The sequence below is a fragment of the Mirounga leonina genome, unplaced genomic scaffold, assembly GCF_011800145.1.
Source record: "Mirounga leonina isolate KUSES-001 unplaced genomic scaffold, KU_Mleo_1.0 Mir_82, whole genome shotgun sequence".
Lineage (NCBI taxonomy): Eukaryota > Metazoa > Chordata > Mammalia > Carnivora > Phocidae > Mirounga > Mirounga leonina.
In genome coordinates, this window is record NW_023270825.1 from 4,796,568 (window position 1) to 4,823,657 (window position 27,090).

General features: G+C 52.3%; 1 protein-coding gene across 3 annotated transcripts in view; it reads left to right on the forward strand.

The window, feature by feature from the left end:
• DEGS2 (delta 4-desaturase, sphingolipid 2) overlaps nucleotides 1-27,090 on the forward strand; it is a 66,669-nt gene that overhangs the window by 8,325 nt on the left and 31,254 nt on the right. The window contains exons 1-2 of one of the 3 annotated variants that reach the window (XM_034992887.1): nucleotides 21,720-21,778; nucleotides 23,439-23,580. The exons of 1 other annotated variant lie outside the window; for it this stretch is intronic. The gene's annotated coding sequence lies outside the window, so the exon portion shown is untranslated. Of the gene's footprint in view, nucleotides 1-21,719; nucleotides 21,779-23,438; nucleotides 23,581-27,090 lie in introns of those variants that run through there. One more of the 3 variants, XM_034992886.1, reaches the window with a different exon arrangement.

Below are 27,090 nucleotides of genomic sequence, written 5' to 3' on the forward strand. Positions count from 1 at the left end.
TGCTCTCTCTCTCTCATTCTCTCTCTCAAATAAGTAAATAAAATCTTAAAAAAACAACAACAACAACAACAACAAACCCTTGAACTGATTTGTGATACAAATCACTTGAGATACTCAGGCCAGGTGTCCAGGTGCGAGGCTGCATTGAAAGCACCTTTTCTGCCCCCCTCCTGGTTGACCTGGCAGCCCCCACCCCCGCCAGCCTGAGCCAGCCGCGTGCCACTGACCTGTCCTCAAAAGCCTCTGGTGGGCCCTGCTTCGCTGCCACTCCAGGCTCTCTGCGGGGCCCCCGATGCGCCTTGTCCCTACCTGCCTTCCTTGCCGTCTGCAAAGCCTTCCTCCCCGGGCTCTGCCTCTGCACACGGACCCTTTAACTGCTGCCCCCTGGCCCCCCACGCTCCCCCTTGAGCAGCCTGGGTCCGGGTGGCGTGTTTACGGTGCCGGCGCAGCGCTCTGTGCTGGTGTGTGTGCTGGGGCCTCTGCCTCTATCCCCGGGCTACCTGAGCCCGGAGGAAGGGCCCGGGGATGCACCCTCATTAGTCCTCATTACCTTTGGCAAGGCCCCAGAGGATCAAGAATTGAAGACAAGCCTCTCTGTTGGACCCGAGCAAGCTGGGGAGTGAGGGCCCAGGGCTGGAGGGAGGCTGGCAGCCCACCCCTGGGTCGCTGGAAGGAGTGCACCAAGGCTGCTCCTGCCAGTTAGAGAGCTGGAAGCTGCTTCCAGAAGCACGGTGTTACCGTTTCCAGGTACAGTGAACTGAACAGAGTTCTTACTTCCAGAAGGAGGAACAGACTCACCCCTCCTCACTTGTCTCTGCAGCTCTGCCCTGTCCCTTGGGCCTGGCCTACCCTCTGTGTCCCTCTCCACTTCTGCTGTTGGCCCTTCCTGTCTCCGTGTGTCTACCTCCCCTGCGCAGCTTCCCACAGAACCCACCCCCCAAAGTGGAGGCCATGTGTGTATGTCCCGCACCTGTCTGTCTGCCAGCCATGGCTTCCTGGGTTATTAATAGAGCGAGTAGATGACTTATGGTTCGGAGCTTTTTATTCCCCTAGAAAAATTCCACCCGGTTATCTTTTTCAGTCAACGGGCTTTCATTGATTTTTCTCCCCATGGATTAATGATCTTGTGCAGGAAAAGCTCGCCACCACCTTGAGAAATGCAGGCCTGGGAAGGAGTCCCAGAGCCTCTGCGGTCTGTGTGTGCAAAGCTGAGCTCCGGCCCTCTTGCTCACCCTCACTGCCCACTCCCGGCACACACTGGAAGCAGGCACCTGCCTTTGGGATCAGGTCTCCCGGCCACTTAACTCCGCTCTCCTCCCAGCCTCGCGCTGGGAGCCCTCTTGCCCGTGCCACTTCTGGGAAGGCAGAGACCAGGAAGGTAAAGACCAGCTCTCACACTCCCTGGTAACTGGGGTTCTGGGCAACAATCGGGTTCCTTCCATCAGTTGCCCAATTTGGGAGGCCGACGTTAAGCGTAGGCTTTGGAGTGTGCAGGCCTGGGCAGCGCGCACATTACAGGCTGAACTTAAGGCAGGAAGCGGCTCTGCGCCCTCCCCAGCGCCGAGGGCCGTCTGCGTTCCGGGAAAGCAGAGGCCCCTGTCCGCACGAGGCTTCCCTGGGACGGGCTTTCTGGGCATTGCTGGGCCAGCCACACGGTGCACTTGAGTCAGGGCCTCTGCCCTGCTTTCTGATTCCTGCCCCGCCTCCCCCCTGCTGCACAGGCTTGGCTCCGCAGCCCTGGTGGTAGCCTCCTGCTTCCCCACCTTCTGACCTGAGCCCCTTTCGGCAGGTGCAGCCATTCCTGGGTCCCTGGTGCATGTTTCCAGCCCAGCCGGTGGTTCTGTAAGCTAACTCCCGGTGCTAGCCGTTGTCCGTTGGAAATACCACCACTGCAAAGAGCCTGCTAAGGACTCAATGTCTGTGTCCCCACTGGAGTCCCGTGTTGGCAGCCTCATCCCCAAAGTGATGGCGTGAGGAGGCGGTCATGCGGGTGGGACCCTCCGGAGTGGGGTTAGTGCCCTTATGAATGAGACCCCAGAGAGCGCCTCTACTCCTTCAACCCTGTGAGGGCACAGCGTGGGGAGAGGCCTTGAGGCCGTCCGCTCCTCACTGCCTCCAGAGCGGTAAGAAATAGTGTCTGTTGTTCCGAAGCCTCCCCATCTATGGTACTTTGTTATGCAGCCCGAAAGGACCATCCTCCCTTCCCCGGGTCCAGGTGTGGGTGCCCACTGTTTCTCCCCGTTTGATTGCACGCCCCTTGAGCGCAGGGATTGCGTATTAGTGGTGTCCCTACAAAGAGCTCACTCAAGGCTTGCTGAGGAAGAGCTGGCATCCGCCTGGGCCCCGCTCCCCAGGAGCAGCACCTCTGGCTGCAGCGATCGCAAACCGTGAGCTCCCTTGGGAACCGGACTGAGCGTCGCGGCCCGGGCCCTCGACGAGCCTCCGCCTTCCCAATTACCAACTCTGTCGGCCCTTGGGGTCGGGGAGGGGGCAGAGCGAACTTTCCACTTTATTTTTTTTATTTTTTATTTTTTATTTTTTTTTAAAGATTATTTATTTATTTATTTATTAGAGAGTGAGCAGGAGAGAAACAGCATGAGAGGGGAGAGGGTCAGAGGGAGAAACAGGCTCCCCGCCGAGCCGGGAGCCCGACGTGGGACTCGATCCCAGGACCCTGGGATCATGACCTGAGCTGAAGGCAGTCGCTTAACCAACTGAGCCACCCAGGCGCCCCGAACTTTCCACTTTAAATTCCGCCTGTACTCCTTGCACATGCCGGGGGGTTGCTCGGAGTCTGCCAGGCCCCAGCCTCAGGCCAAGTTGCGGTTGGTTTTACAAGGATCTGACCCCACAAACAACCCAAACCCATGCTGGAATCAAGACACTCGGTAGGAAGACCAGCTTTATGGGTGTGGCTCTTTGTCCTAAGAGCAGCTTTCTAGACAGACCTCAGGAGAGAACTCGGCACTAAACGAGGCTGGAACCTACCTCAGCTTAAAAGTTGTAAAACAAGTAAGGCTATTGCCGGAGTGGAGCCATGGTCTCAGGATCAAGGTGAGGTGAGGAAGCGCCTGGGCCCACGCGGGGGAGGGAGGTAAGTGGGGCAGACGGCATGGAGGAGGCTTCTCGGGGCCACTACCAGGCAGTTCCTCCACGTGGGCATCTGTTCTGTGTCGGGCTTCAAGACCTCACAGTTTGGGGTAAAGACTGCAAGTTATGGGGTGCCTGGGTGGCTCAGTTGATGAAGCACCTGCCTTCAGCTCAGGTCATGATCCCGGGGTCCTGGGATCGAGCCCCGCGTCGGGCTCCCTGCTCTGCCGGAAGCCTGCTTCTCCCTCTCCCGCTCCCCCTGCTTGTGCTCTCTCTCTGTCAAATAAATAAAATCTTCAAAAAAAAAAAAAAAAAAGTGTGCAAGTTCAGTGGGACAAAGCGCAGGAGAGAGCGGGCTGAGCAGCCTGGGCTTGTGCTGTGCTGCCAGGAGAGCTTGCGTGGCTGGGGACCCGGCCTTTGGAGCCTGGTTCTGCCCTATCTCCTGGCTGTGGAGGGAGATGCTGCAGGGGACACCGTGCAAACGGCCACCCACCCTGCGCCTGGTGGTGCTCCGCCCAGGGCTTCGCGTGGAAGCACAGAGCAAAGCAGGGGGGCGGGCAGCACTGGCCCACAGTCAGAGACCTGAGTTCCGTTTATCTCTGCCACTAACTCCCCGTGTCCTTGGGTAGGTCCCCTCTGGGTTGAAGTACTTATTTTATGGTATCTGTGAAAAGCGCCTCTCCCCCAGCCCCCCGCCAAATCACAACATTGCCCATTTCTGCTAGTTTCTTCATGGGCTTTTATCTCTAACTTGCAATAGCATCCAGGGGCTCAGGACGCGGAGGACCCAGGGTGGGGAGACTGCGGACCAAGGAGCACTCCTCAGCAGGACTAGGGCACGGGTTCCATCTAACCCACTTCTGTGGGTGGAGTCATCTGGCTATGGAGGCCGTCCTCGTGGAGTACAGCTTTCACTGGGGAGCTTGGTCACTAACCTGCCCAGGAGCTCATGAATGCCCTGGGACGGGGGCCACCTGTCTCACCCTGTGCCCAGCCAGAGCACAGGAAATGCAGGAAATGGTAGTGATCCAAACAGATGTGAGTGACAGTGGGTGGGCAGGCAGTTGCACTGAAGCCGGGTCCAGCCCAGACCCAACAGGTGTGTGAGCAGGTGCTGTGCGGTGGACTCCTGCTCAGGTGAGCCCTGGCCAGAGCTGGCAGGGGGCTCTGCTGGGTACTGACAGCTGGACCGAGCTGGAGCCCATTTGGGACGGGGCTTGCAGGTAGGTGCTTAGCAAGCTGAAGTGGCTGGAAGAACGGCGCTGGGGTGCAAAAGGCAGGCAGCTGGGGGGAAGCGTGAGAGCGGAACGGTGGGGATTTGGAGCTGTGGGGCATCGTCTTCAGTGCACCTGGGCAGCTGGCCAGAGCCCCACTGGCTGCATCAGCCTCAGGTGCATCGTCCCCCAGAGGCACAGGGCAAGGGAAGGGGATTCAACCTTCCTTCTTCCCCCAAAGAGGCTTCCAGGGACTGTTGGCTGGGCGCCAGGTGCCTTTCAGTCATCCCAAGGGCCTAGGTACCATTCCCACCATTTCACACAGGAGGAAACTAAATCCCAGAGAAGAGGGGCGCCTGGGGGCTCGGTTAAGTGTCTGCCTTGGGCTCAGGTCATGATCTCGGGGTCCTGGGATCGAGCCCCACATCAGGGGATCTTAAAAATCTTAAAAAAAAGAGATCTCTTGGACATGTTTTATTAAGATGCCTATGTTTGAGGGGCAACTGGGCAGCTCAACCAGTTGAGTGAATCACTTTTGGTTTCATCTCAGGTCATGATCTTGGGGTCATGGGATCGAGCCCCGAGGTGGGCTCCAGGCTCAGCTGGGAGTCTGCTCCAGACTCTTCCTCTCCCTCACCCCGCTCACTGGGGTGCGCACTCTATAAATAAGGAAATAAATAAAATCTTAAAAAAAAAATGCCTATGTTTGATGTCATTGTAAATGGCTGTTCTTCATTTTCTAATTGTAGCTAGAATTTTTTAAAGATGTAGGGGTTTTTTTTGTTTTTTTGTTTTTTAAAGATTTTATTTATTTATTTGACAGAGAGGGAGACACAGCGAGAGAGGGAACACAAGCAGGGCGAGTGGGAGAGGGAGAAGCAGGCTTCCTGCAGAGCAGGGAGCCCAATGCGGGGCTCGATCCCAGGACCCTGGGATCATGACCTGAGCCGAAGGCAGACGCTTAACGACTGAGCCACCCAGGCGCCCCAAGATGTAGGGTTTTTTTGCATAGTGATTTTTTATTCCCAGCAACCTTGCTAAGCTCTTGTGTTCTAGTAACTTATCTGTTAATCCTTTGACTTTTCTATCGTCTCTAAATAATGCCAGTTTTGTTTCTTCCTTTCGAATCTTTATATCTTTTTTTCCCTTTGCCTCAGTGCACTGGCCAGGGCCTCCAGTACCATTTGACCCGCACTGGAAGTGGCAACAATGGGCCCCTTTGTGGTGTGTCCATGCTTGCCGGAGAGCATTCAACGCCCCAGCATGGCCTGTGATGTGATGGGGGTTTGTAACTGCCCCTTATCAGAGCGAGAAGTCCCTTCGGTTTCTGGTGTGCTAAGCAGGGTTCTTCTCATGAATGGATCTCCAATTTCATCTGCAACCGTAGAGAGGATGGTATGAGTTCTCCTTTTTTCTCTAAAGTAGTCGACGATGCTGACTTTTCTGTTTACGGAAGCAGTCTTGCATTCCTGGGACAAAGCCAGCATGACTGTGCTTGTATGAGTCTTTTCATGTATGGCCAGGTCCGGTTTGTTACTCGGGGAGGATTTTTGCATCTGTGTTCACGGAGGAGATGGCCCGGCGCGTCGCTTTCTCACGTTTCCTGCATCGGAGTTTGGTGTCAAGGTTATGATTGCCTCACAGACCAGCTGGGCAGTTCCCTCTTTCTCTGTGTTCTGAGTTTACCTAAGGCCCGAGCTCTTTGGCCTAAAGGCATATGAGAGGGCACCTGGGTGGCTCAGTCCGTTGAGCATCCGACTCTTGGTTCCAGCTCAGGTCGTGAGATCGAGCCCGTGTCGTGCTCCATACTCAGTGGGGAATCTGCTTGAGGCTCTCCCTCTCCCTCTGCTCCTCCCACTGCGTTCTTTCTCTCTCTCTCAAATAAATAAATAAATCTTTTTTTTTAAAGATTTTATTTATTTATTTGAGAGAGAGAGAATGAGAGAGAGCACATGAGAGTGGGGAGGGTCAGAGGGAGAAGCAGACTCCCTGCCGAGCAGGGAGCCCGATGCGGGACTCGATCCCAGGACTCCGGGATCATGACCTGAGCCGAAGGCAGTCGCTTAACCAACTGAGCCACCCAGGCGCCCCAATAAATCTTTTTTTAAAAAGCATATGAGAACCCCGGGGTGGGGGCCGTCTGGGCCTGGAGTCTGCTCGGTGGGAAGGTCAGCTCCCCACCAGCTTTCCCTTCCAGAAATCACATCCTTTTCTTCCCATCCTGGCCAACCACACCAGCTCCAACCGGACCATGTGCCCCCGTCAGGGTCACTGCCCTGGCCTCCTTCGGGACTCTTCCTGAAGCTCTCTCCTGCTCCAGAAAGCCCAGTGGTCTCCAAGTCCAGAAGAGCAACAAGACACTCTGGGCCCTCCTCGGTGGCCGCACCACCTGCCCACCCCCTGCTGCTGTACCCCACGGAGCTTGTGGCACCCCTGGGCTTCCTTGTCGGGGCTTCTGTCCCTGCAGATCGCTACAAAAGGCTGTGCCTCCCCTGCCCCCAGACCCTTCTACCGCTGATGCCCCTTCCCTTTAGCTCTGGGTCCCCTTTCCCCTGTGGCTCTCTATGTCTGCCTCTTATCAGAACCACTTTGAATAGAAATATTCTCTACTGAAGTGGGTGTTCCTGATTGTTCGCTCGGTCAACAGATACGTCCAGGGCACTGGGCACCATCCTTGGTGCCTAAGATAGACAAGTTCCAGCCAGTCCGGAATTGTCCAGTGAGTGGGAGACAAAACAGCTGGTACTATACAGGTGAACACACACACAAAAAACCCCACAAAATTAAATCACCTAGAATCCCACTGTTAATGCGTTAGAGCATTTCCCAGCTTTAAAAAATGCTTAGAATAGTTTTCCTGAATAGGTAGGTACTAGCTTGTTTTACAGATGAGCAAACTGAGGCACGGAGCATGCAGGCCACAGGTCACAGGAATGACCAGGTCTGGATTTTTACTCAGGCAGCCTGGCTCTGAGCCCCTGACCTTACTCCACACCCCACCTTTAAAAAAATATAATGGGTAGAGCTGTGTGTCCCTGCTCAGAGGCCCCAAATTTTCACTTCTCTTACTGCATGCATCTTACCTTGAGAACATGGAAATATGCATTCTGTGCATCCCTTGGCATCACCCCAGACCTGTTCTACCCATTGCCTTCGCAGGCTATGGTGGGGACAGACCCCGCTGGGGAGTCCAGAGGCCTGGGTTCCTGTGGCCCTACCGTCATCTGGCTGTGTGACCTCAGACTAGTCACTTGACCTCTCTGGGCCTCAGTCTCCACGTTTGTAACAACGCTGGGATTCAGTCACACTGCTGCGGGCCTGAACGACCCCTCTCTGTTAAGGGGACAGTGCCCCTTGGGACTCCACCTGGCGTGTGTAGAACCTGGAGCTCTGCGGCTTTGGGCAGACGGGGGAGAGGGGCTGGGGCCATGCGGGTGCTTGGTGGGATATCTGCGGACCTCTACCCCCTTTCCCGCCTGGCCTCCAAGGATGTGCTCAGAACCTGGTACACCATGGCTGTATCCTCATAATTGAAGGTTTGGGGTAGTGCTGGATGACCTGGGGGAGAGGTGTTCCTGGTGACTTCCCGCCCTGCCAGGCCTGGCCGGGTTTCTGTGCTCTGTGGGCTGGGTGGCCAGTCCTTAGATCGTCCTGTCCCTGGCAGTGTGGGCCTGCCCTGCGTGCCAGTTCCCACCCCACCGGAGTGATTGTCCTCTCTCTAGACGAGACACCTTTGACCTTTGCATGCCATGGCCGCCTGGAGAAGAGTATGGACTCCTCAAAACAATATTTTTATTTTTATTCGGGTTTTTAAATTCTTTTTTCAAATGACATTACCGTTTCTACTCTTTATTCTATTTCATAGAATTACATTCTTTTTTTAAAAATTTTTTATTGTTATGTTAATCCCCATACAGTACATCATTAGTTTTAGATATAGTGATCCATGATTCATTGTTTGTGCATAACACCCAGTGCTCCATGCAGAACGTGCCCTCTTTAATACCCGTCACCGGGCTAACCCATCCTCCCACCCCCCTCCCCTCTAGAACCCTAAGTTTATTTTTCAGAGTCCATCGTCTGTCATGTTTCGTCTACCCCTCCGATTTCCCCCCCTTCATTCTTCCCCTCCTGCTATCTTCTTCTTTTTTTCTTTTCTTAACATATATTGCATTATTTGTTTCAGAGGTACAGATCTGAGATTCAACAGTCTTGCACTCGGGTTTTTAAATTTATTTTTTGGGCGCCTGGGTGGCTCAGTTGGTTAAGCGACTGCCTTTGGCTCAGGTCATGATCCTGGAGTCCCGGGATCAAGTCCCGCATCGGGCTCCCTGCTCGGCGGGGAGTCTGCTTCTCCCTCTGACTCTCCTCCCTCTCATGCTCTCTGTCTCTCATTCTCTTTGTCTCAAATAAATAAATAAAATCTTTTAAAAAATAAATAAATAAATAAAATAAATTTATTTTTTATTTTAGTCATCTTTACCCCCAATGTGGGGCTCGAATTCACAACCCCGAAATCAAGAGTTACACACTCTTGCAACTGAGCCAGCCAGGTGCCCCCCAAAACAATATTTTTTAATGAATAAATAGAGGAAAGCAATTACATAGAAAACAATTTGGGGCACCTGGGTGGCTCAGTTGGTTAAGCGTCTGCCTTAGGCTCAGGTCCTGATCCCAGGGTCCTGGGATCGAGCCCCGCATCAGGCTCCCTGCTCAGTGGGGAGCCTGCTTCTGCCTCTTCCTCTGCTGCTCCCTCTGCTTGTGCTCACTCACTCTCTCTCTCTGTCAAATAAATAAAATCTTGGGGCACCCAGGATGCTCAGTCGTTAAGCGTCTGCCTTCAGTTCGGGTCATGATCCCAGGGTCCTGAGATCGAAACCCGTATCGGGCTCCCTGCTCGGCGGGAAGTCTGCTTCTCCCTTTCCCACTCCCCTGCTTGTGTTCCTGCTCTCACTAACTCTCTCTGTCAAATAAATAAATAAAATCTTTAAAAAAAAAAAAGAAAAGAAAAGCAGTTCATAAAATTCTTAAATACATGTGTGGTGTAGTAGTGTATTTATTAATGCATTAAATAATAGGACCAAAGCTGCAAGTCTACAATTTATCATTTTGAAGTAGTGGTGAGTGTAAATGAGATTAATTTAGAGATTTCGGCTTCAGTTGCAGTATGATTTGAAATTATCTGGATTTCTGTTGGTGGCAAAGTCACAGGTGCAGTTGACATCGCTGAGGTTTATGGCCCCTGTTCCTGATGGGAAAGCAAACATTAGAGGTGGGTGAAAATGAGGATGTCAGTGTTTTCTGTCCAGTTTCCGAAACCCCAAACTCCCATCCCCCGGCCCCCCCTCCCCAGGGTTCGCCCTGAGGACCCTGGGGTGAGAACCCCTGCCCTGGGTAATATGGTTGTGTAGGAGGAGCTAGGAGAGAAGTGGGTGGGGTGAGGGGCAGAGAGGGAATGCGTGGTTGATTGAGTGGATCTCTTTTTTTTTTAATTATTTATTTGATAGAGAGAGAGACAGGGAGAGAGGGAACACAAGCAGGGGGAGTGGGAGAAGGAGAAGCAGGCTTCCCGCCGAGCAGGGAGCCCGATGTGGGGCTCGATCCCAGGACCCTGGGATCATGACCTGAGCTGAAGGCAGCTGCTCAATGACTGAGCCACCCAGGTACCCCATATGTGATTCCATTTATACGAAACGTCCAGAATTAGCAAATCTAAAGAGACAGCAGATTAACAGAGCTAAATCCTCATCTTTCAGCTGCAGGCAGTCATTGGATTGTATCTAAAGGCAGAAAATCAGCAACTGTCAGCAGAAGCCTGTCACACGTGTAAAGATGAGAGCCAGAAAAAAAACATCTAGTAGAGCACAAATGGGTGCTTCGGAGGGAGGACTCGGGCTGTGCGGAGTGGGGCAGAGGACTGCCGCTTGTCATTATAAGCCTTGTAGTTCTATTGGTCCTTTAAAGACATGTACCTGTTACTAATTTTATTGGAAATGAAAGCTAGAGGAAGAAGACGGAGGATCAGAGGGGCGAAGTAACTAGCCCAATGTCACACAGGATTCAGAGCTGAGCCTGTCCCGAGTTCAGGCTCGAGATTCGGGTGGACCCTGAAGGCCCACTGGCCTGATGTGGGGCGTGGGTGGTAGGCAGTCTGCGAAGAGGGACTAGCCTCTGAGGAAGCAGAGTATTTTCACTCTCGGATGTTGCTGAAGTGAGAGGCGTTCATGTCAACAAGCCTCTTGGAAACCAAAAGGCCCTTTTTGCATGTCTGACCTTGCAGGCTGTGTCCTGGAGATTCAATGTCCACCAAAGCCCCAGCTCCACGCCAGCAAATCAGCAGAGTGCTCCCTAAGTAGACGGCCCTGTTTTGCAAGCCCACTGATAAGCTGTTCTCTGCGGGCAGCCACACGTGTGTCAAGCAGAAGGGCTGAGTTTGAATTCAGATCTCAGCATTTGTTTGTCTTCAGGACTGTGGTGGGGCCGGTGCTGAGCAAGATTTGGTCTGGAAAGTAGGCACAGGTCCTGACGACGTGATGGGGGCAGGACTAGGTGGACCCAGGAGGGAGTAGCATGTGCAAAGGCCCAGGGGCCTTGGTCTGGGAGCTGACATGGGTCAGTGTAGCTGGAGAAGGGGTTGGGGTAGCAGTTGATGAGATGGGGTTGAGGGGGGCAGCAAGGGCTTTGAAGGATTTTCAAGGTGGCCATCCAGTCATTGGACAGTAGAGGAGGCTTGTGGCTGGGCTGAGCGCACACAGCACTTACCTCCCCAAGTCCCCTTCCCTTTCCAATCTGCCCCAGGCCCTGACCCTCCCTTGGGGGGGGCCTGCCCATCAGTTTTCTCCAGCAGACACCCAAGGCCCAGGCTGCCTGGCATGGGGGTGTCCCCAGCCCGCCAGTCCTGCCCCTAACCAGTGCAGCTGAGGAAACCTGGGCCAGCCATCCAGCCTCTTGGCCTTCCCTGACTCGCCAGGAAGAGGGGACCCCAGTTCCTCACTTCCAGGGCCATCACATAACTGTAGTCAGCCCTGTGACGTGCCTGGCACGGGGTCTGGTACTCAGGTGATGCCCAGGGGTGTTAGTTCCTTAGCCATCATCTCTCTTCCTTGGTTCATATCTGCACAGGGGCTAAGTGCCTACCATGTACCAGGCTGTCTGCTTGGGGTGGGGAGATAGAGAGATGAAAGATCATGGGCTGTATACAAGCAGGCCAGCAGCCCGGGGCAAGGCGGTCCCTGCAGGGAAAAAGGAAGATGCCCAGGGTCTGCACCAGCCCCCAGTGGAACCTTAACCGCATGCCAGCAGGCTCTGGAAAGATCAGCCAGAGCAAGCCAGGAGAAGGGGGAGGAGGAGTGGGGGGAAGGGCAGGCCAAGCAGAGGACACAGGCCGGGGTGTAGGCCTGGGGCTGGAGGCAGCTGGTGGCAGAAGGCCAGGGTAGCTGGAGCAGAGGAGCTGGCGGGAAATTCGAGGCCACAGGAGGGACCCGGAGACCTCAGGGCTGAGATCCGAAGGGCCTGGGCCCTGGCAAGGATTTGTGTCTTTATCCCCAGAAAGCCGCTTCGGGGTTTGAAAACTTGGCTCCGGCCGCTGGGTGGGGAAGGGAGGCGGGAGCGGCGCTCCAAGGCGCTGGGGCCTGGGGTCCCGCGAGGCCGGGAGCAGACACAGGTCGCTCTCCCCAGCGCCCCACCGCTCTGGGCGGAGCCGTCAACCCTGCCACCCCGCCCACAGCCCGGCGGCGAGGCTCCGCCTCCCTCGCTGGTTGGCCGGGGCGGGGACACCTGATGCGGAGCGGCCAATCGCCGCGCTGGGATCCGGAGCCCCGCCCGCCCCGGCCCCGGCCGGGACTGCGCCGCTAGCCGCGGACAGAAGCACCGGCAGGGGGCGGCACAGGCGGGTCCGGCGGCCCGGAAGCACGAATTCCGGCCCCAAGGCACGTCGGCGATTAGCAATTCCCGGGACGTCCACTTGGCCAGATGACCAGTTCCTACGAACTTCCTGTGACGTGTTCTCCGAGGCCGCCCCGCGTCCGGCGTCCCCGGGCCGTCGTCGTTTCTTGCGCGGCCTGGAACCTTGTCGCCGTCCTACCTCGCCCTGCCGAGCCTCAGCTCCTGGCCGCTGAGGGTCGTTGGAGGGGGCCGTTGCAGTTACAGTGCCTTCTCCTTCTCCCCCACAACGCCCCTCCCCCTTTGTGAGGTCCCGACCTGCAGGCCGCCTCCTCCGGGAAGCCTTCCCTGCAGTCCGGCGGCGGACTCCCTGGCATTCCCGATCTCCCGGCCTGGAAGTATCGTTATTTGGGGATGTTCCTCCCAGAGGGCACGGCCTGGGCAAGCCCGCCTCCCCCGCAAAGACGCGGCCCCAAGCTCGTCGGGGGTCCGTCAAGGCGAGGTCAAGGGCGGAGGTTGGCCAGGACCACCTCTCAACACCTGCCTTCCGCTGACTGTTGGGAGATGCAGCTGGGGAGGCCCCCGCCAATGCCGAACCTTCCTCGTGAAGTGCGGAGGCTGGGAGACAGGCAAGCGCCCCCTGGCCTCTCCGGACCCCCATCCGCTGGGTCCAGATGGGGACCGACCGAGTGGCCTGGACCCTTCAGACGGTCGGGGGGTGGGGGGAAGGGAGATCCTGCTTAGAAGGCGTCCAGGGGCGCACCCCTAGCCCCCGGTGTTCAAGCCGGGGAAACGGCATGCAACTTAGCACAGGAGTAAGGAAACGCTCTGGGACGGGCACGGAGCGATCTTCTGGAAAACGGACTCTCCTAGAGGGCAGCAGATGCTGCTGCGGAGGCCTCTCGCCCGCGTGGCCCCAGGGCTTTGCCAAAGCAGGGCACGTGAAATGGGACCTCAGTGCCTTTTTTTTTTTTTTTTTAAGATTTTATTTATTTATTTGACATAGAGAAGCACAGCGAGAGAGGGAACACAAGCAGGGGGAGTGGGAGAGGGAGAAGCAGGCTTCCCGCCGAGCAGGGAGTCAGATGCAGGGCTGGATCCGGGATCCCAGGATCCCAGGATCCCAGGACCATGACCTGAGCCGAAGGCAGATGCTTAACGACTGAGCCACCCAGGCGCCCCTGGGACCTTAGTGCTTTGTCTTGCTCTGGCCTCTTCCCCTCTAGAAGGTCAGCTCCAAAGGCACCAAAGGTGGTGCAATGAAAAGTGTACCTCCTTATCCTTTTCTTTAGTGTGTTTGGATTTTATTCCTTTTCTTTCTTTCTTTTTACTTTTAAGTAATCTCTACAACCCAGCGTGGGGCTGGAACTCACAACCCTGAGATCAAGAGCCCCACTCCACCGACTGAGCCAGCCAGGCACCCCTTATTCCTTTCTTTTTTTGACTAGATCAACTACTGACTTACTATTTAAAAAAATTTTTTTTAAGATTTTATTTATTTATGAGAGAGACAGAGAGAAGAGCACCAGCAGTGGGGAGGGGCCGAGGGAGAGGGAGAAGCGGACTGGGGCTGGATCATGACCTGAGCTGAAGGCAGAGGCTTAACGGATTGAGCCGCCCAGGGGCCCCAGCTACTTAAAAATTTTTAAAAATTGTTTCTACTGGATTTATTTTATTTGGATTATTTCTACTGTTGTTTTTCTTTTCTAAATCATATTTTTACACTTTTATCTTTATTATTTCCATCCTGTTTCTTGTGTGTGTGTGTTTTCTATCTTGAATTAGGTACTTAGTTCATTAATTTTCATTCATTCTTGTTAATGTAAGTATTGAAAACTATGAATTTGTCTCTGAAGTACTGCTTTAGCTGTTTACCTTAGATGCTGATATGCAGTGTTTCAGTTATGGTTGTTTTCTAGATATCCTGAAATTTCAACTTGATTTCCTTTCTTACTGCAGAGCAACTTAAGAGTTTTAAAATTTACAGGTAGTAAGGTTTTTTTTTTTTTGGTTTTGTTTTGCCTTGTAGTTTGGTTATTAATTTCTGCTCTGATTTACATTGTGATTGGAGAATATCTGTTCTAGATCTACTTTTTGGAATATATTGGGTGTTTTGTTTTTTTTTTTTTTAGATTTTATTTATTTATTTGAGAGAGAGAGCATGAGATGGGGGAGGGTCAGAGAGAGAAGCAGACTCGCCGCCAAGCAGGGAGCCCGATGCGGAACTCGATCCCGGGACTCCAGGATCATGACCTGAGCCAAAGGCAGTCGCTTAACCGACTTAGCCACCCAGGCCCCCTGGAATATATTGGTTTTTTAAAAAAATGATTTAACATATAGTCGATCTTTGTGAATATTCAGAAGCCCAGTTACAAAGGAGTAGTCTGTTTTTAGGGTAGAGAGGCTGATATAAAGTAATTAAAGCTAGCTCAAGGGGCGCCTGGGTGGCTCAGTCGTTAAGCGTCTGCCTTCGGCTCAGGTCATGGTCCCAGGGTCCTGGGATCGAGCCCCGCATTGGGCTCCCCGCTCTGCGGGAGGCCTGTTTCTCCCTCTCCCACTCCCCCTGCTTGTGTTCCCTTTCTCGCTGTGTCTCTGTCAAATAAATGAATAAAATCTTAAAGAAAAAAAAAAAAAAAGCTAGCTCAATAATTACATTTTTAGGTCTTCTCTAATCTTATTTAATTTTTTTGTGTTTTTTTTTTTAAGATTTTATTTATTTATTTGACAGAGAGACAGCAAGAGAGGGAACACAAGCAAGGGGAGAGGGAGGGGGAGAAGCAGGCTTCCCACCTAGCAGGGAGCCCCATGCGGGGCTCGATCCCAGGACCCTGGGATCATGACCTGAGCCGAAGGCAGACGCTTAACGACTGAACCACCCAGGCACCCCTTATTTAATTTTTTTGTACACATATCTGTGAGAGATGTATTAAAATTTCCTACTACCGGGGCACCTGGGTGACTCGGTCAGTTGGGCATCCAACTCTTGGTTTACACTCAGGTCATGATTTCAGGGTGGTGAGATTGAGCCCCGCATTGCACCCTCCGGGCTCAGCACCCAGAGTCTGCTTGAGATTCTCTCTCTCCCTCTCCCTCTGCCCCACCCCCCTGCGGACCTCTCCCCGGCACACGTGCTCTCTCTCTCAAATAAATAAAATCTTAAACAAATACTTCCTACTATAGGGTCGCCTGGGTGGCTCAATTGGTTAAGCGTCTGTCTTCGGCTCAGGTCACGATCTCGGGGTCCTGGGATCAAGCCCCGCATCGGGCTCCCTGCTCAGCGGGGAGCCTGCTTCTCTCTCTCCCTCTGCCTCTCCCCCTTCTTGTGCTCTCTTTCTATCTCGCTCGCTCTCTCTCAAATAAATAAATAAAATCTTTAAAAAAAATACTTCCTACTACTGATGTACTTTTTATTCTTTCTCCGTGTATTCCTTTCATTGTATGAATGCAGATACCGTGTTATTTGATGCATACATATTAATGTATGCTCTTTAGCATACAGTAGGTATGTTCTATCATCATTGTGACTTGCATTTATCATCATTACAAAATGTTCCTCTTGACCACAAACAATATTTTGCCTTCAACTTGATTGCTGCTTTCTGTTTGTTGGCATTGCCCCTTGCACCATCCTTTTATTTTCATTCTCTCTCAGTCTTCTTGTTTGGGGAGTGTCTTTTGCCTGCAGCTTACAGCTGAATGTGAACCATCTGACAGGCATTTCCTTGTACAGATGAGTTAACCCATTTACGCGTATCAATGTGACAAATCTCTCTCAGTCTCAAGTCATTTTATGCTTTCTATTTTTATAGGTTATAAAATATTTGCTTAATTTGGGTACAAGTGTTTCTTTTGATACTTTGGAAATTTTGTAGCTGTGTACTTGTGATTACCTTTATAATTTTATATAATACACTTCATCCTTTATTTCTCTAAAGATTATCTGTTGGTTCCCAACTATGAGTAATGATGATAGTATTAAGTTTTTTCTTCTCCTTCCTTCCACCATCCTTATCACAGTATAATTTTAAGTGGAAACAAACATGATATATACCTATAGACATCCTTGTGTCTAAGATGTCATCGATTTTAAGATGCTCCACTGAAGTAGTAACAGCTTCTCCAAGGAAGATAAAACTCTGTCCCATCCCACATTCCCTGAGGAGGGCTAACAGTGGCCATGCTTGAGATGGAATTCAAGGGCATCCCTCTGAGCCCTATGTCCCTATGTCCCTGCCCAGGCTGCCTGAGATCCTTGTCCTCCCTACCACCACTTGGAGGAGGCATCCGGTGTCCTTGCCAAGGACCACAGCCATGCGTGTCTCAACAGGAGCCACCTGGGTGGAGGGGCTGGGTTGTGTCACCCTGGATTTCCGGCGGCCCAAGTCTCTGTGCCTAGGTAGATGACCTCGGATTCATCCTGCCTGACGTACCTCTTTTCTGAATCTGGGCATAGCTGGCTGACACTAGCTCAAAAGCAAATCATGTTTGATACCATCTTACTAAAGCATTCTGGACGTTTCTCAGGACCCCAGAGTTCCCAGAAGACCCCAGCATTCCCCGGCTCCCGCCTGTGGCTGTGCCAGTCACACCTGCCCTGCTGAGCCTCCATCTGCTGTGTGCCAGCCCGACCAGAGCACCCCTGTCCTGACCACACCTTGTACTCCCCTCCCTCAGGCCTTTGCTTCTGCTGTTTCTTCCACCCGGGCGGCTGTTTTTGCTGGCCGAAACTTCACCCATTCTCTAAGACTCAGCCTGCACATCACCTCCCAAAAGTTTCCGTTCCTCCTTCTCTGGCTCCTCACATCCTGGCTATGGTAGCTGGCCCAGGTGCTCACTGGAAGCTCAGGCTCCATCCTCTGACTCACATCTCTGCCTCCCCTCCCAGAGCTGGGGTGGCCACAGAACTTTCTGGGAAGAACTTTGGAGTCCAGCAGGAATGGCTTCCACAGAACTGCAGTCTCCATGGTTGTATAATGGGGATATTGATGAGTGTTCCCCATTGTGAGGATGGGTGGAGAGCGTTGTGTTTGGCCCTGGGGCCTCAGCAGTGGAGACAGCCCTGCCTGCCAGCATGGAAGGGGCTCGAACCAACATTAGTCCTCGTGGTATGTTATTATAGTAGCTTTATTGGTGTATTTACATTAAAGTACAAAATCTTACGTGAGCAACCAGATGAATGTTTCCATAGGTCCACCCTGTGGGCTCCATGCAGATCAAGTGATTGCACATTTCAGGCACCCAGGAGCCTCCACTGGGGGCAACTGCTATTTTGCCTTTTGCCACTACAGATTAAGTTTGCCTGTTTTTGGTACTTTATTTAAATGGCATCATGCAGTGTGTGCTCTTTCCGATCTAGCTCCTTTCACTCAACATTATTATATGTTATTTATCTATATGTTCTTGTAATGATAATAATGGCATGGCAAGTGGTTAGTTAATAGTCTTGGTTGAGGGAACTTGACCCATTCAGCTTTTTTTGGATACTAGACTGTGACCTGAACCCAATCTGTTGTTGAAAAAGTCACTGGAGGTGGAAATCAGAACATCAGAGCACACCAAGGAGCTCATTTTTCAGGTCGCTGGTATCTGTGTTTTGGCTTGGCTATTTATAAATGCCCCTGGGAGCATCCTGGGTCACCTTGGGCTGGTGGCTGTGATCCTCCCGTAGGGTCACGCTGGGGCCTGCCCGTCCTCCCTTCCCTGACCCAGCCTGGGGAAGGGCCTGCTCCTTGCCTAGGCTTGGTGTCTCTACTGTCCAGTGGACTCCTGCTCTTGTCCTTTGTGGTCTAGACTGGGCACCTAGGAGGTGAGACATGCAAGATGCCCCTGGTTTGGTGTTGAAGGGAAAAAACATCCCCTCATCCTGCCCCAAAGTCTGCAGATAGAAATCTCTGGGCTGATGGCAGCCCAGAGGCTCCTAGGGGGTGTTTTCCCAAAGGTCCCTGTGCACTAGGTCACTTCTAGAGGGACAGGCCATGGTTGCTCTTCCCAGCATCTATTCCACAGCTGGGAAACCAAGGCTCAGAGTGCAGACTGAGTCTTTATTCAGTGAGTGGATGAGGAATGCACTCAGTCTGCACCTATTAGATACCTACTGTGTGCCCCATGTTGGTGCTGACAACCCAGAGACAAGACCACCTGTCCGGGCCAAGGACAGCCATGCTTAGGAGAGGTGTCTGGGACAGCTTCACCAAGTAAGTGGCCTTTGAAGTGTGAGTGGGACTTCTGCCAGGCCCAAGGACATTCCAGGCAGAGGAACTGCCTGAACCAAGGCATACCAGCGTGAAAGGCACCGGGCTACATGGATGAGCAGAGCATTCAGAAGGGAGATTTGGTTGAAGCTGGTCAAACACCCTGCTTGGGGGTGGTGCTGGTGAATGCTGAGACTCTTTTAGGGGCAGGTATAGGACCCTAGCTCTAGGCTCTCCCTTCCACCCTCTGTATGACCCTGTGCTGGCCCTCAATAAATCCTTCTCTGTGGCAGATGGATGAATAGGGGTGGGGTGTGGTGAGTCAGTGAGTGGGGTTTAAAAGCAGGCAGGGCCGGGTAGGCAGATAGGGTTGAATGAGCCAGAACCCTCAGCCTACAAGGTGATTAAGTCAGCACAAGGATTAGTCCTAGGCATGCTGTCTAGTCTTGCCTCCTGGAGCAGGCCATTCCTGCACTCCACTCTCCAGGGGAGCCAATATCTGGTGGGGCAGACAAGAGGCTTAGCAGCCCCTGGCTCAATCAGTGACCAACAGGTAAATGTGCCTGTCTCTTTCAAGGTCTCGGTTGCAGTCCCTCATTTGCCTTTGCTCTCTGCAGAGGGGGAAGTGTCATTGACTCAGCTGCTGCCAAGTTGGCCCCAGGAGCGGGGGACCCAAGAAGAAATGTTCAAGGAGGATTCACTCGAGGATGGATTTGTTTTACAGGACTTTTAATGGTCATCTCTTGTGGCTGCATCTCTTCCATACCTCCTCTCACCCCCCAACCGCTAGAGACCCTCCCAAGCCTCTTGCAATGACCCTTCCCCACCCAGGAACACAGCAAGCTGGCTCCTTCCCACTGCCAGGCCTTTCTTCTGCTGGGAATCCCTTTTCTTTCGGTCAGGAACTCTCTCTCCCTTGTCCTTGGAGGACCGAACCCACAGACCCACCCACAACTTCAGGACTCACCTGTCCCCAACCCCAGGCCATGGCAGTGTCTTAGCCACCAGCGATTCTCCCCTCCACCCCCACCCCCACCTGGGGGGTGCACAGAGCCCTGACAGTATCCCAGGGTGGAGACAGGGCGGGGGTGTTACCATGGGTCCGCCCAGATAGGGGACCTATAGACCTGTGGAAAAGAGGTTAAAATAAGAATTCCGAAAGCGAATTTCTCTGCGCTTCCTTTTGCCCAGTGTTGAGACGCCCTCTGCCTCCGTGGTCCTCGTTTGTGGGAGGGTGGGATGGGGGCCCCTGGGCACGCGTGCGCTGCGTTCCTACCGGCCACAGGCACATCCCGGCCCCAGGAAAGCCCCGGGGCCAGAAAGGGGAGGCAAGTTCCTGGGCGGCGCCTGGCTTCTGGGCCTGAGGGCGGCGCTCCCAGGGGCGTAACCGCGATGTAACCGCGACGTAACCGCGGCGCAAAGGCCCAGGGGCCGTCGAGACCCTGGCGCAGGCGCGGGGCGCTCTGGCTGACCTCCCGCCGGCAGGGGGCGCAGAGCGGGGAGCGGGAGGAGGGCGAGGCTCAGGGATGCTGGCCCTGAGGGGTCCGCTAGTTTTAAAACATCAATTAGATAGCTTTTATTCTTTTAAGTGATCTGCGCTTGTAAAAGCAGAGCAGAGGCGTTAAAACAACAACCCTGGTCCCACAGCCTCACCTCCGGGAAGTCATCCCTGCCTCCGGCTTGGGAGATTCCTCCCAGGTGTTCTCCAGAGCACTTGCCCTGACACCACGCACACTCACGTGCAGATACCACCACGCTCGCAGACAGACCGACAGACACACCGTGGGAACCCTCGGATTGCAGGAAGAGGTTGGTCGGAATATTCCGTGCTGCATATGGATTCATGGGTGTATCCAGGCAGACACGTGTCCAGTGACGAACCTACACACACCGTGTCTTTTTGCAGGTTTTCTGGCTCTCCTCCTCCCACTCCGTCGGCAGGCATTCCACGTCTCCAACCCATCCTTCCCGTGGCGGCTGAGGCGGGGCTGAAGGTGCAAGGTGGCCCATGACACGTTGCCAGGGCTGTTTGGGTGGTGGTGACGGGGTGCCCTGCGCGCGGGGCGCTTGGGGTATCACCCACGCCTTGGGATTCAGGAAGATGGGGGGTGGGGCGTGAGGGCAGAGCCGACCAGAGGACAAGGCAGAGGTCAGCAGCTGGGCAGGGGCTGACCCTGGACCTTTGTGAGGGACATGTCTGAGGCCTTTGGGGCTCTCCAGATTTGTGTCAGCCACAAACGTGGATATCCCCCTGAAAATGCAATCCCGTTGAACTGAGACCCCTAAGGAGAGGGCTCTGCCATGTCCAGGGTCTTTGGTGTGTCTGAACGTGTGGGGCCCACTCACTCTGCCTGCCATTCCACATTACTCCCCGCTCTGTGGAGCGCTGGGGTTTTCCTCTTCAAATCCACTGTACTCCAACCGGGAGGGTGACCCTAAGGCCAGCAGAGTCCATCAGTGGGGCCGAGTGGTTGACAATGACTTGCATGGTGAGTATGGTGTTGGGTCTGGGGAGCTGAGCATCTTCCTGCCTCCCCGCCAGCCTTTGGACCGTCACCCTCCTCGGTCCACCGACCAGCTCCAGGCCCCGACTTGGGTTTCCATTGGGTTGTACCAGCAGCAACCCCCACGCGATCTGAGTTTCCGAATGGGTCTCTCCCTGCAGACTGTCAGGGCCAGGAGCTGGCCCCGTGGAGGGTGAATCCTGACAAGACCCACAGACAGGTGGCAGGCAGGAAACAGGAGGGGAATGAGTGTGCAGTGTGCCAACCCCAGGCTGCTCCAGTGCCTGCCTACCACACTGTCACACCCAGCCCTGGAGCCGAGAACATTCTAGAGCTTTGATTTGGAAACTACAGCTCCACGGCCGTCAATATCCTGGTGGAGTGGGCAAGAGCCAGACAGGCCGGGCCGGAGCTCATGCCTTTGCTTCTAGCTGAGCCCGGTTCCTCCACTGTGACATGGGAGAGTGAGGGTTCCCAGATTATAGCAAAGCGCAGGGACCGTCACTGTTGACCGGGCTGGCCCTGGCATGGAGCTGGAGAAGGGCCCAGCTTCTGGGGCTGATAGCACATGACATGCCCCGAATGTCCACACCCGACTAAGTTTGTTTGTATGTGGTGTGCAGTTGAAATCCTCCTCCCCTCCCCAAAACAGGGCTGACTTCTCCAACCGGTTTTTATTTTGTCCTTAAACCACAGGTCTGAAAATGACTTAATTAAGAGGTGCCGTGAATTCAATCTCAGGGCCTGGCTCTCTGCTGGCCCGGCCCCCAGGGCCTGATGGAGGAGGCCCCCGGTGATCTGGTGAGCTTCACTGGGCAGCTGCTGACTTCCTACAGGTCCCACGCGCTCCCGGTCTCAGCAGCCCGGTTCTCCCCGCGGACCCCTGCGGATGACAGAGGTAGCGCAGGGTGCCTAGGGGAGCGGAGAGGATGAGCCTCTAGCTCGGGCCGACAGCTCGGGAAGCTTCTGGGAGGAGGCGGCTCTTGGACTGGGCATGAGAGATTGGAGACAGACGAGGCAGGTGGGCAGGATGAGAGATGTGGGGACACAGGAAGGGGTGTGCACGTGCACTCAGCCGTGTGGGTGTGCACGTGCGCCCATGTGCGTGCGCAGGGGGGGCGGGCAGGGGGGCGGCGGTGGGAGAGGCGCCCGGGGGCGGACAGGACCCCCTGCTCCGCCACCTTCCTGCCCACCGCCTTGCTGGTGAGAGGTCTGTGGCCAAGGTGACCCGCGTTCTTTTGCAGGTAATGCCTTTTCTGTTTCTTCTTGGAAGCTTTTGGGATTTTTCTCTTCAGTGGGCGCTCAGAAATTTCTGTTCAGTGTTTCTAGATGGTGATGTCCAGCTTTTTGGTTGTTGTTACTATTTTACTTTGTGTTCACTCTTTTTAAAGATTTTTATTTAGGGGCGCCTGGGTGGCTCAGATGGTTAAGCGTCTGCCTTCGGCTCGGGTCATGATCTCAGGGTCCTGGGATCGAGTCCCGCATCGGGCTCCCTGCTCCTTGGGAGCCTGCTTCTCGCTCTGCCTCTCTCTCTCTCTCATGAATAAATAAATAAAATCTTTAAAAAAAAAAAAAGATTTTTATTTATTTATTTGAGACAGAACGAGAGCGAGCAAGTGAGAGAGCGAGAGAGCATGAAGGGGCGAGAGGGGCAGATGGAGGAGAGGCAGGCTCTCCACTGAACAGGGGGCAGGAAGTGGGACTTCATCCCAGGACCCCAGGATCATGACCTGAGCCACCCAGGCACCCCTTGTGTTCACTTGAATTAAGGTGTAACATATAAAATGCACACATCTTAACAATACAGCTCAATGAAGTTTTACCTTAGTCTACACTGGGGTAGTCACCACCCGGGTAAAGATGCAGACCACTCACTTTGAGGCCCTCTCCACTCCCCTGCTTCTTCTCATCCCCAGAAGAAACCACTGTTCTGACCTCTAGTACCACTGACTAGTTTAACTATTCTTGAACTTCTCCTGAATGGAAACATAGAGTGGTATGCTTTTGTCTACTTGGTGGTTTGTGTTTTTTTTTTTTTAATAAACTTCTAAATTTTAGAACGGTTTTAGATTTGCACAATTACTGGGAAGATAGTACAGAAAACTCGTATCTCCATTCCCGTTTCCCCTTTTGTTTATTTAAAAAAAATTCTTAAGTAATCTCTAGGTCCATCAAGGGGCTTGAACTCACTACCCAGAGATCAAAAGCCACGTGCTCTACGCACTGAACCATCTAGGTGCCGCTTCCCTTCAGTTAACATCTCACATTAGTATGGTAGATTTGTTAGAACTAATAAAATCTTTATACACTGTTACTAACTAGAATCCATACTACATTCAGATTTCCTCAGTTTTTTCTTTAACGTCTTTTTTCTGTTCCAAGAGCTTAGCCAGGACACCCCATTGCATTCAGTCGTCGTGTCTCCTTAGGCACCTCTTGGCTGTGACATGTTCTCAGCCACTCCTTGCTTTTGATGATCTTGATAGTTTTAAGTAGTCCTGGCCAGGTATTTTGTGTCATATTCCTGAATTGGGATTTGCCTGATGTGTCTTCCTCAGGATTGGACTGGAGTCATGGCTTTGGGGGAGGAAGACCACAGAGGTGATGTGCCCTACTCATCAGATGATTTCATCATTTCAAAGGTGCATCCTATCAACCTGACCTATCACTGTTCCTGTTGACCTTGGTCACTTGGCAGAGGTACGTTGGCCAGGTTTCTCCACTGCAGGTGACTCTTTTCCCAGCTTCCACACTTTGGAAGGAAGTCACTGTACAGCCCATGCTTGAGGAGCAGGGAGTTGTGCTCCACCTCCTTGAAGGTGGGGTATCTGCCTAAATTCTTTGGAATTCCTTGCATGGAAGATCTCTCTTCTCCATTTTGTTACTCAATTATTTATTGATATTATGAGTATGGACTCGAGATTTATTTAATACTTTGGGCTATAATCTAATGCTGTCTTATTATTTTATTGCTCAAATTGTTCTAGCTTTGGCCATTGAGGGCTCTTGCAGTCGGCTCCTGTGTCCCTTTGATGTACCCCATCATTGCGTGTGTATGGGGTGTGTGTGTATGTGGTGTGTGTGTGTGTGTGTGTTCTGAGCACTTCCTTACTTTCCGGAGTTGCAAGATGCTCCAGGCTCATCTCGTATATTTCTTGCTCCAGTCCTAGAATCTGCCATTTCTCCAAGGAGCCCTGGTTCCTTTTACTGGGGAAGAGTATTAGAAATCAAGGTCACAGGTGATCAAAGCTACTGGGATGTCCTTGCTCTGGGTGCTGTTGGCTGATAAAGCAAGGAAATATGTTTATGTATCGAATTCCTGTGTATACGCATCTGTAATTATTTCTACAAGTAATCATCTCTATCTGTGTTAAGCTAAACATTTATATTGGTGTCTCCACCTCTAATCAGTTACCACATGAAACATTCTAGCCTCTTCCCCTATTTATCTGCAATCTTCTGCTCCAACCTGGAGAAACCTGGTTCTCACCAGATATCTGCCTTTTTTTTTTTTTAAACTTAATTGTTCAATTCCAGTACATGTTTAGTGGTTCTAGAGTTATTAACTGCTGTTCCCATGGGAAGTAGAGTACAGTCCTGCGACTATCGTTTCCGAAATTACCCAGGGCAGCATCTGATTCTCCCCTGCCCTTCAGCAAAGCTGTTTCAGATGTTTCTCATCAATTAGATTCTTCTGTTGCATTCTGTGTTCTTTCCTGGGATTCCTGACTCCTAAATGGTTTTTTAAAATTGTGTGTACATCGAGGTCCACTCTGTGATATCAAGGTCTCTGAGTTTTGACAAACGCTAATGTCTTCTGTGCTCTGTTACGGTCTCCTCCACCATGATTTCACCTCCCTGAAAATTCCCCTGTGCTGCTCCTGTTCAACCCTCACTACCCCCAGCACCCCCAGCAACTACTGTTCTGTTTATAGTTTCCATAGTTTTACCTTTTCCAGAATGTTATATAATTGGAATCATACAGTACCTAGTATTTTCAGACTGGCTTCTTTCACTTAGCAGTATGCATTTAAGATTCCTCCACGTCTGTTAGTGACTTGTTAGCTCATTTCCTTTTTTTTTTTAAAGTTTATTTTTTAGTAATCTCTCCACCCAGTGTGGGGCTCAAACTCATGACCCGAAGATCAAGAGTTGCACGCTCCAAACACCGAGCCAGCCAGGCGCTCCTACCTCATTTCCTTTTATCTCTGATTGATATTCCCTTGTCTGGATGGACCACAGTTTGTTTATCCATGCACCTATTGAAGGGCACCTCGGTTGCTTCAGATTTTAGGTAACTAGAAATAAAGCTGCTATAAACGTTCACATGAAGGTTTTGTGTGGGCATGAGTTTTCACATCAGTTAGATAAACACCAAGAAGCACAACTGCTGGATTGTATGGTAAGACCATGTTTAAATTTGTAAGAAGCTGCCACACTTGGGGTGCTTGGGTGGCACAGTTGACTAAGCAAGCGTCCAACTCTTGGTTTCAGCTCAGATCGTAATTTCAGGGTTGGGAGATCGAGCCCCGCATCCGCTCAACGCTCAGTGGGGAGTCTACTTGAGACTCTTTCTCCCTCTCCCTCTGCCCCTCCCCCACTCTCTCTTTCTCTCAAATAAATAAATAAAACCTTAAAAAAAGAAGAAGCTGCCACACTGTCTTCCAAAGCGGTCATGCCATTCTGCATCCCCACCAGCAAGGAATGGGAGTTCCTGTTGCTCCACATCCTCAGTAGCAGCTGGTGTTGTAGGTGTTGAGGATTTTATCCATTCTCATAGGTGTATAGTAGTATCTCATTATTGCTCTCATTTGCATTTCCCTGATGACAAATGACGCTGAGCATCTTTTCAGGCGCCCATTGTCGTTTGTCTCCTGTGGGGAGCTGTATGTTCAGGTCTTCTGCACATTTTTTTTTTTTTAAGATTTTATTTATTTGCGAGAGAGAGAATGAGAGACAGAGAGCATGAGAGGGAGGAGGGTCAGAGGGAGAAGCAGACTCCCCGCCGAGCAGGGAGCCCGATGCGGGACTCGATCCCAGGACTCCAGGATCATGACCTGAGCCGAAGGCAGTCGCTTAACCAACTGAGCCACCCAGGCGCCCCTTCTGCACATTTGTTGACTGGGTTGTTATTTACTGCTGACTTTTAATATTTGTTTATATATTTTGGATTCAAGTCCTTCATCAGACTTGGGTTTCGTGAATATCTTCTCCCAGTCTGTGGCTTGTCTTCACCTTTAAAAAAAATTTTTTTTTTAAAGATTTTATTTATTTGAGAGAGAGAGAGAAAGAGAGAGAGCAAGCACATGAGAGGGGGGAGGGTCAGAGGGAGAAGCAGGCTCCCCGCCGAGCAGGGAGCCCGATGCAGGACTCGATCCTGGGACTCCAGGATCATGACCTGAGCCGAAGGCAGTCGCTTAACCAACTGAGCCACCCAGGCGCCCTTGTCTTCACCTTCTTATAACATTGTCTTTCACAGAACCAAAGTTATACATTTAATAAAGTTGAAACTATGTATTTTTTTCACTTTCATGGGTTGTACCATTGGTGTCGTATTTAAAAGGTCATCACCGAACCCAAGGTCATGTGGGTTTTCTCCTATATTTTCCTCAAGAAGTTTTGTCATTTTGCATTTTACATTTAGGTCTGTGATCCATTGTGAGTAAATTTTTTCTCTAAGATTTTATTTTTAGGGTGCCTGGGTGGCTCAGTTGTTTTAAGTGTCTGCCTCTGGCTCAGGTCATGATCCCAGGATCCTGGGATCGAGGCCCACATCAGGCTCCCTGCTCGGTGGGGAGCCTGCTTCTCCCTCTCCCTCTGCCTCCCACTCCCCCTGCTTGTGCTCTCTCTCTGTGTCAAATAAATAAAATCTTAAAAAAAAAAAAAAAAGATTTTATTTTTAAGTAATCTCTATACCCAGCGTGGGGCTCGAACCCACAACCTCGAGATCAAGAGTGGCACGCTCCACGACAGAGCCAGTCAGGCTCCCCAATTTTTTCTTTTTTAAAGATTTTATTTATTTGACAGAAACACAGCAAGAGAGGGAACACAAGCAGGGGGAGTGGGAGAGGGAGAAGCAGGCTTTCTGCGGAGCAGGGAGCCCGACGCGGGGCTTGATCCCGGGACCCTGGAATCATGACCCGAGCGAAAGGTGGACGCTTAACGACTGAGCCACCCAGGCGCCCCTGGGCCCCAATTTTGAGTAAATTT